Below are 8,979 nucleotides of genomic sequence, written 5' to 3' on the forward strand. Positions count from 1 at the left end.
TATTTGTGCATAAACAACAGTCTCGGGTACACTTTTTTTGCTTTGTTTAATTGAATTTTACATTTAAAGTTGATTTGTTTAATTGATGAGGAAATAAGATTTTTTTTGATTAATTGATTTGTAAAGTTGATTTGTTTAAATAAGAATTATTTTTTTGCTTGTTTAATTGATTTGTAAAAGTTGATTTGTTGTTTCTAAAAAATTCAATCTGCATTATGTTTGAAGGCAAAAAAGACCTGTTGAAGGTACAAATTCGCAATGCGAAATAAGCGTTGCGATAGTCAAATTCGCAACGCGAAAGCCAAATTCGAAACGCGATTTTCGGTTTGCGAATTTGACTTTCGCGTTGATCGCAACATACAACATCAAGTTATATACAACATCAAACACATTCCAAGCTATAAATACAAGTTAAGGACACTTGAAGAAGCAAGAACAACTATCCAAGCAATCAAACACAAGAGAAAATCCTAACATGATAACAACTGAACATCAGCAATGTTCAAACTCAAGTTACTAATGAATGTCTAACTGAAAATGTATGCATTCACACATAAAATACACATAATACAACGTTTGCATTTAAAAATCACCTAAGTTAATAAGTCCGAAAAGGTGAAGCCAGTTGTGATTGGGATTTTGATTTTGATTGCGATTTTGATTTCCTTTTTCTTGGCACCACATGAGCTTTGGATTTTTATGAGGATCCATTTTTTGGTAGAGGAAGATGATTGATGGCACTGGTGATCCACAGGTCAACCTTGTATGATCATTTCCTTGCACCGACTACATGTCGATATCCTCTTATCTTCACCCTTAGACGGTATACGATCGTGATTTTTTGGTCGACCAGGTAGCCTGTTGTCCATGACTGGTGGCAAAACTGTTTGTAAGTCATCTGGTATGTCCCACTCAGAAGGATATGGACATGGGTAGACAATATCGGCATAAGTCTGTCGATATACTTCTGTAGTGTAGCAATCCATAGCGTATGCGCTTGAATCATCTTGGTTTAGATGAAGAGCAACTTTTATAACATGACCACACAGATAACCAGATGTTTGCCATTTCTTATAACTACACGTCTTTGCATTTAGATCGACAAGCCCATTTAAGTTATTATCCAATACTTTAAACAAAGTGTTTGAACATGGTTAAACTCTCCATGACGTTGACTTCACAACACGTTTCATTATCTTTTTTTCAGTCCATGGTATAACACGACGTTCCAATGTTCCTGTAAATTTAAATAAATAATAATTAGTAAAATATATGATAAGTTACGAATTTAAAGAAATAATACTTGCATGGTTTCTTTTCTTGTAGTATCACTGTTGAATAGAGGCTCGAAAAAACTCCATTAACATAGTAATGGGTAATTTCCGGGAATGACGACTTAGAGCGTTGATTGATTCTACACTAGTAGACGTCATGAAACCATATCTTGCTCCAAGTTGATGTACTCTTGACCATCTTTTAAACCCGACATCTTCTAGTGTTTGAGCACATTGAGGCAAAACACGTCTTAAACAATTTATATGCTTATTAAAATCCACTTCCCGATAAGCTTTTACAGCCTTCCAGTATGTCCATTTGTGATTTTTTATACCAGCAGACCTTGATTTTAGATTTTTGTATAAATGAACATCACAAAGTCCATGAAAAGCATCTGGGAAACACCTTCTAACAGCGTTTTCAATTGAGTTTGTCCTATCGGATATGATTGTCAGATTGCTAATAGGACCTATGCAATCCCTAAGATGCCCCATAAACCATGTCCATGAATCAGAGGTTTCAGATTTTCCAACCCCGTAAGCTATTGGCAGTATCCCATTGTTAGCATCCATGGCTACTGCTAATAAGTTTACTCCAAGGTATCGACCTTTCAAATGTGCTCCGTTAACTATAATAACTGGGTGCATGCAAGTAATAAACGAACGAATCTACAAAATCATATACACAAGAAATATAATCATTTAAATGTGAAATGCATGCAACTAACAAAAATGAGTCAACAAAATTATAATTATTTATTAACCGCAGCACCAATGGCGATAAACAACAACTCAAAGTGTCCATCTCTATCTGTTTTAATATGAGTTACCGACCCAGGATTTTTCAGCTTTAAATTGTGACAATAATTCGGCAATTGGGCAAACGATGCTTCTGGTGAACCCCTCAACAATTCTAAGGCATAACATTTGGTTCTCCAAGCTTGAGAATATAACACCCCAACCCGTACCCGAATCGAATACAAGTCTGAGGTGTCACATTGACTTTTCAAACTTTGAGTCTTTTGAAAAACAAAGAAATTTAAAATTTTGTTTAAAGCAAAATACGTTAATTTACATAAAAATGACCACAAAATACAAACTCCATCAGAGTGCTCGTAATTAACGACTTATTACATGCCAACACGCTATACACACCAAAATACGTACTTTGTCGATTACTTCTCATCTGATCTTCTAGTAATAATACTTTCCTTGCCACTTCTATTCTTGCTCTTTTCGTTTCTTGGTACCTACGTGTAAATCACTTACATGCTAAGTCATAGACTTAGTGAGGCAATAAATAAACATTTAACAACCAATTCATGAATATGCATTCTTATCATTTGATCATGACATTTCAACATGCATGTATCTATTACACGATAACATATATATAAGCATATCATGTACATGTAAAACTTACCTTCTTGTACTTACCTTCTTGTGCCACTTTCACTTTAATTTATCTTTCAATTGTATTGCCCATATATATTATTGAGAATAGAGGTATGCGAGTACACTGAGGTTGTGCACACATATGCTGTCACCACAGCTCGTATAAATATCCCGAATGACCTATCATCCCGAAGGATGTCATATGTGTCCCGAAGGACCTATCATCCCGAAGGATGTAATCTGTGTCCCGTAGGACCTATCATATATCTTATAGGACATATGTAACCCTCGACTCTTGGCATGCCAACTATACCTATAACTCTCGTATCATACTATGGGCATTTATTATGAACATTTCTCATCACTTGTTCTTTCTCTTCTATCACATACCACATGTATGTGTAACCATGTATTTCATATCATATCACATGTATCACGTATTACATATTCATATGTCATTTCATATCATATCACATGTATTATATGTGCATGTAATCATGTAGATCATATCATATAGCTTATATCATTTCTCATGTGTTCATGTAAACACATATGTTATATCTTGCTCACATATGAATGTATTCACATATATTAATTTCATGTATCTCATATTTTATTCTCATATGTTCACATCAATCATGTCACATAAAATAATATAAGACACATATGCCCACTTTCATGTACTCAAGCACACATAATATCCATATCAATCACATGCTTGTGCTTATGGAATTATGCATTCAAACATGTAAATATACTTATAAAAAATACTCCCCAATGATGTATAAAACATCCATATATAATGTTTTGCGTGCATCACAAATCAAATAACATTTTAGGAGTCACTTCTTACTATAGTAACTCCGTCACTGGCTCATCGCAAGCCAATATTCGCTCAATAATATAAGTACAATTAAAATTGCACTCACCTTAGCCTTGTTTGATTTGAATCAATTCTAATCCTTTGATTATTCCAGAACTTGTTTAGGCTCAATATCTACATAAATATAACATTTCAAAACAATTATCAGAAGCCTAAACTTTAAACTTTATGTTAATAACTTAAACCGGTTTAATGAATCAAATTCCATTTTTTCATTTAGGGGGAATCGATACCCCCTAGGGGGAATCTGTTCCCGGGGAATCGATACCCCCCAGGGGGAATCTGTTCCCCCTACACATACTGGAATTTTCGTCCAAGAGGGGGATTCGATTCCCTTCATAGGGTATCGGTTCCCTCCCCAAATTGTATTTTAACCCCAAAAATCATCAATTCTTCACTTAATTCTTCTATTTTAAACCCCTATCATGTCATTAAACTCAACTACCATTACTTAAACCAACTTATATCCATGAAAATCATCTATAACTTCAAAATCCTATCCTTCATATGTAATTCAAGAATCATACTCAAATTTCAATATGTTCTAAATACAATTCTAACACTTCATATTCCTTAATTAGCATGATGACAAGTCAAATTTAACTTCTTTCAACTTATCAACTTTTCCATGATTCATAAAAACTCATTTTCTTAAATCTCTTATAACTTCTTCATCTTTTGATTAAAGACAACTTAAGCTTTCCTTAAGCTTAGTTATCATCTAATGATCAAAACCTAACCTTTAATTTAACAAATAATCAACAAATCAGAAAACCCTTACTTTTGCCTAGCTTCCACGGTGGGGAGAAGAAGGAAGAAGAAAGAGTTTTCAGATAACTCTTTCCCCCACCCCCACGTGATTCATTCATATTGGGGAAAAATATCTTTCATGCTAAATGACCATTTTGCCCTTTAATTCATTTGATAATTACTAATAACTTTCAGGAAACATTTCCGAACAAATCATTGGACTATACAAATATCATACTTAAATCACTAAACTCTGAAGTTTTATGATTTAGTCACTAACCCGTATTTTGGGATGTTACAGAGAATATGAGATACTAATCTTGAACCGAGCATTCATGTCAGTCATAATTTCATGTCCCCGATATACCCTTCCATTCAAAAACATTAACTCAGCCATAAAACCACCCAACACCTTTTTGTTTGCCTGTCTATGGTGAGGAAAAACTTGGGTTCTTGAACATGTATGTTTATCAATAAAAGTCCTAACTTGAACATTTCACAATCTTTTATCCTCTTTGCAATCATAGGCCACGTACAGTTTTTGTCAATCATACACCTTGTTTCGAAACGATCTTTGCTTGATTTGTTAACTTTTAGTTGATAGCCATCTTCCACACATTTCGTATAAAAAGCTATCTTCAAGTCTACATTTGTATCAAAACAATCATCTTTCTTGATATGAATAAATTTTGTGTAAAAATCAACTTCTATCTTTACCAACTCTTCTTCCGGTATCTGAAGTAATTCTGGCATATTCCAGTTATACTCCCGTAGCATTTTCTTCTTTTTCTTTTCTTCGGGGACTTCTTCTTCTTCTTCTTCTTCTTCAGGGTTATATGAATTACAGAATGGATGTTCAACATGTTCATTCACAATCGTAACTTCCTCCTCATTATCATCAACAACATCTTCCTCGGCAGCGGCTATTTCATCATCAAAATTCGGGTATTGACCAATATCAAAATCATTACATGCAGGGTCTGTTTCTTCTTTCATCACATCATCAAAATCCGAGTATTCCCCAAGATCAAAGTCCAAGTATTGACCAAGATCAAATTTCGAATACTGACTAGTACTCACAATTTTTTCTGTTGGCTCATAATCGTCTAACTGGTTAATACGAAAACCAGAATTTGTTGCTGAAAGTTGATTGGGATTTGGATTAGAAAAAGGTTGTGGGTTTTGAGATTGTGTTTGATATTGTGTTTGGTATTGGAAATGTGGTGAAACAAAATTTGCTTGGTGATGAAATTGTGGTGGAACCATTAAATATTGGGTTGAAGAACTTAGTTGATTACTACCCGCTACTGACCCAACTTCACTACTTCTAGGTTCAAGAACATACAATGTAACATCATCTTCTTGCGAAACACTAATGTAAGCAATGAATCGTTCATCTTCATTGTCGGTTAACAAATAAACTTTACTTTTTCTCTGATAAGATAGCCTAAATCCACTTAGAGGCTCTAAATTCAATTTCTTTGCAACACGTAACATTAGAGTTTCATAAGTTAACTTTTTTAATGACAGTTTTAGTTGAAGATTCATGGGTAAAAGCACATATTGTAAAACACCATGAACATTCTCCCATGACCCTCCAAAACACAAATCTATCCAAACATGATCAACATTAGATGATTTCATTCTACAAATTGTAAATTAATTTACTAAACAAACGAGCTATAAACTAGATATCATCACTAACTTAAAGAAAAGCATACCTTTATTAAGTTGATAGTTGATAATTTGGGAGAGAAATCATTGAAAAATTATATAGAAATAAAATTATGTAAAAAAATTAGAGATGGGGAAGGATTTCATTGGATATAGGAACGGATGTCGCCGGAAAGAGTGATAGATGGAGATGGAATGAGTTGCGATTTAGGGATTTAGGTTATGAGTTGTTGCTGCTGCGTTGTTATATACCCAAAACATTTGTGTTGCGAAACTAAAACATGTTGAGAATTTGAAATTCAGTTGCGAATTTGAAATTCAGTTGCGAATTTGACTATCGCGTTGCGAATTTGACTATCGCGTTACGAATTTGACTTATGTGTTGCAATTTACAAATTCGCGTTGCGAATTTGGAAAATCGCAACGCGAATTTGTAAAATCGCAATGCGATTTACATATTCGCGTTGCGAAATTGGAAACTGGGTTGCGAAATTGGAGATCGAGTTGCGAATGTGTTGGTCATTTTGGCAAATCCAAAAAAAGTTGGTTAAATTCGTATATTATAAGGCATTTTTGGTCACTGAGTTTATTTTCTCTTTATGATTTGAACATGTAACTTATGTTGTACTAATCATGAGCCATATTATAGTACATTAATAAAAGAAAATTATGTGAGATGTGTTTTATTTAAAACAATAATAATATTTATAATTAATATGGTAAAGTGCACAAATGGTCCCTCGATTATAGGGTACTACTTTATTATGTATCTAGACTATTAAAAGTTATAAAATGATTACCTGACTATTTATTATATTTCAAACTCGCCATTTTTCGTTAAAAATAGACGATATTTTGAGAATGTTAATATTGAGTGCGATGATAAAATTTGATATCAGAATCTCAAACGACTATCATATCCTAGTCATTGTTTAACGTCCAACTTAAACTACTGTCAATTTTTTAACAGAAAATGATGAATTTAGAACATAATAAATAGTCGGGTGACTATTTTATAACTTTAATTAGTGAAGGGACTTAACAAAGCAACATTCTATAGTCAAATGACTATTTTATAAATTTTAACGATCAAGATTTAATAAAGTAATATATTGAGAGACCATTTGTATTTTATCCTAATAAAGTAATATTATATAATCTTTTTTCTTATTATTAATACAATCATAGTCGCTTTCAAAAACTCGCCAAAACGGCATATATGAATTTTATATAGTGTGTTATATGAAGGAATGAGGCAATATCCGAATCTTTAGAAAGATGCCATTGTCTCTGTCGGCAGTCCAAAGCGAGTGTTTCATTGGGCAGAGAGACAAATTTAGCTGAATTGCTACGAAGTTTAGGCCACCGTTTGCTTATTGTACTAACTTCAATACAGTAATTATATAGAAAATTCCCAGTTCCCAGAGATCATGACTCCTAAATTATTAACATTTCTATTTGTTTTATTCAAAGTATTGATTTTGAAGTTAGAGACGATAAATTTATCTTTAAAAAATTATAGATTTTAGTTTTAATTATATTCAAAATTATTTACTTTTAGAATAAAATAACGATGAAATTATATTTTTAACTTAATTCTAAAACTTTTTTTTTTTTGCTTCGCCTCTGATGTAATTTTATATATAATGACTAAAGTAGTAATTATTTCTGTATATGAGCAATTTTTTTTCTAATTTCATTATACGCATATATATATATATATATATATATTTTTATTGAAATAATTATTTTAAACCTAATATGTAAAATGTAAAATGATATTGTCAAAATTATACATATAATTACATAAAGATTTCTTCCCTTAATTTATTTTATATTTTTAATTAATTAGAGATATACTAATTTTAAAGGTAAATACTAAAATTTAGACCCACAGAAAATGAGTAATTTAAATATTATTAACTATTTGATTTATTAATGGATCTCAATTTATTTATTTTTTCAATAGTCTAAGGTTATTACAAGATAGTATTTATTTAAAAATTTTCTTAAATTTTAACCGTGGAAAATATACACAGGTCTTACAGACATAACTATTCGAATATAAAATTTCTAAAATACTCTTTAGTCATGAGAGCGCTTGATGAGCTCAAATTAATTTTTATGTTAAAAATATAGAAGGGATATTATATATATACCTGAATATTGTTCGACTCTTTCCGTGAAAAGAACGTCTAAAATGAGAGGAAGAGAAGGAAAGCGAAAGGAAATATTTGAATATAAAAGATCAGAGAATACGAGAATCAACTATACAGGTAATCTCTATCAATATTTTGCCTTTAACTTTTTAATATTTTTTTTATTTTTTTTATTTTTCCATTTTATTCAGTTTTCATTTTTCTTTCAAATTAAATCAATAAAAAGCAAATAAATTTAATAAATTTGTATAATAGTTATATATTATATGATTTTTATATTTTAATAATTTAAGTATTTTTAAATGTTTTCTTGAATTCTTTTATTTTTACGTAAAAGGAAAAAATAAATAAAATAATCGACACTTTCATTAGAAAAAATAATTTATGTCAATTTAACGATCTGTTATTTTTTGCCAATTAGTTTAATTTAACAAAAAAAAAGTAAAATAAGATGTTGAACCATTATTTAATTTTGATATAACATAAGTTATATAATTATTTATTTGTTAAAATTTATATTTTAACAGGATATGAAAATTTTGTTATAAAATGCTTTCAAATAATTTTTAATGGTAAAAAATAGTTTTAAATGTACTTGAATTATCCTATTCCTTTCGAATATTTTTTAAGGTTAAAAAATATTATTTTTGACAAACAATTTTCCTTAATCTTGAAACAAGTAGCCCATTATTGATATCAGTATTTCATATTACAATTTTGGTATCGATATCAAGGTTTATGTTTTGATACTGATATGTAAGTATCGATACTCACTAAACAATATCATTACTAAAAGCTCCAATTGCTATACTTTTAAATGTTTGGATGATTTGTCTTAACACCC

The sequence above is a fragment of the Hibiscus syriacus genome, unplaced genomic scaffold (genome assembly GCF_006381635.1).
Source record: "Hibiscus syriacus cultivar Baekdansim isolate YM2019G1 unplaced genomic scaffold, ASM638163v2 tig00010968_pilon, whole genome shotgun sequence".
Taxonomy (NCBI): Eukaryota; Viridiplantae; Streptophyta; class Magnoliopsida; order Malvales; family Malvaceae; genus Hibiscus; species Hibiscus syriacus.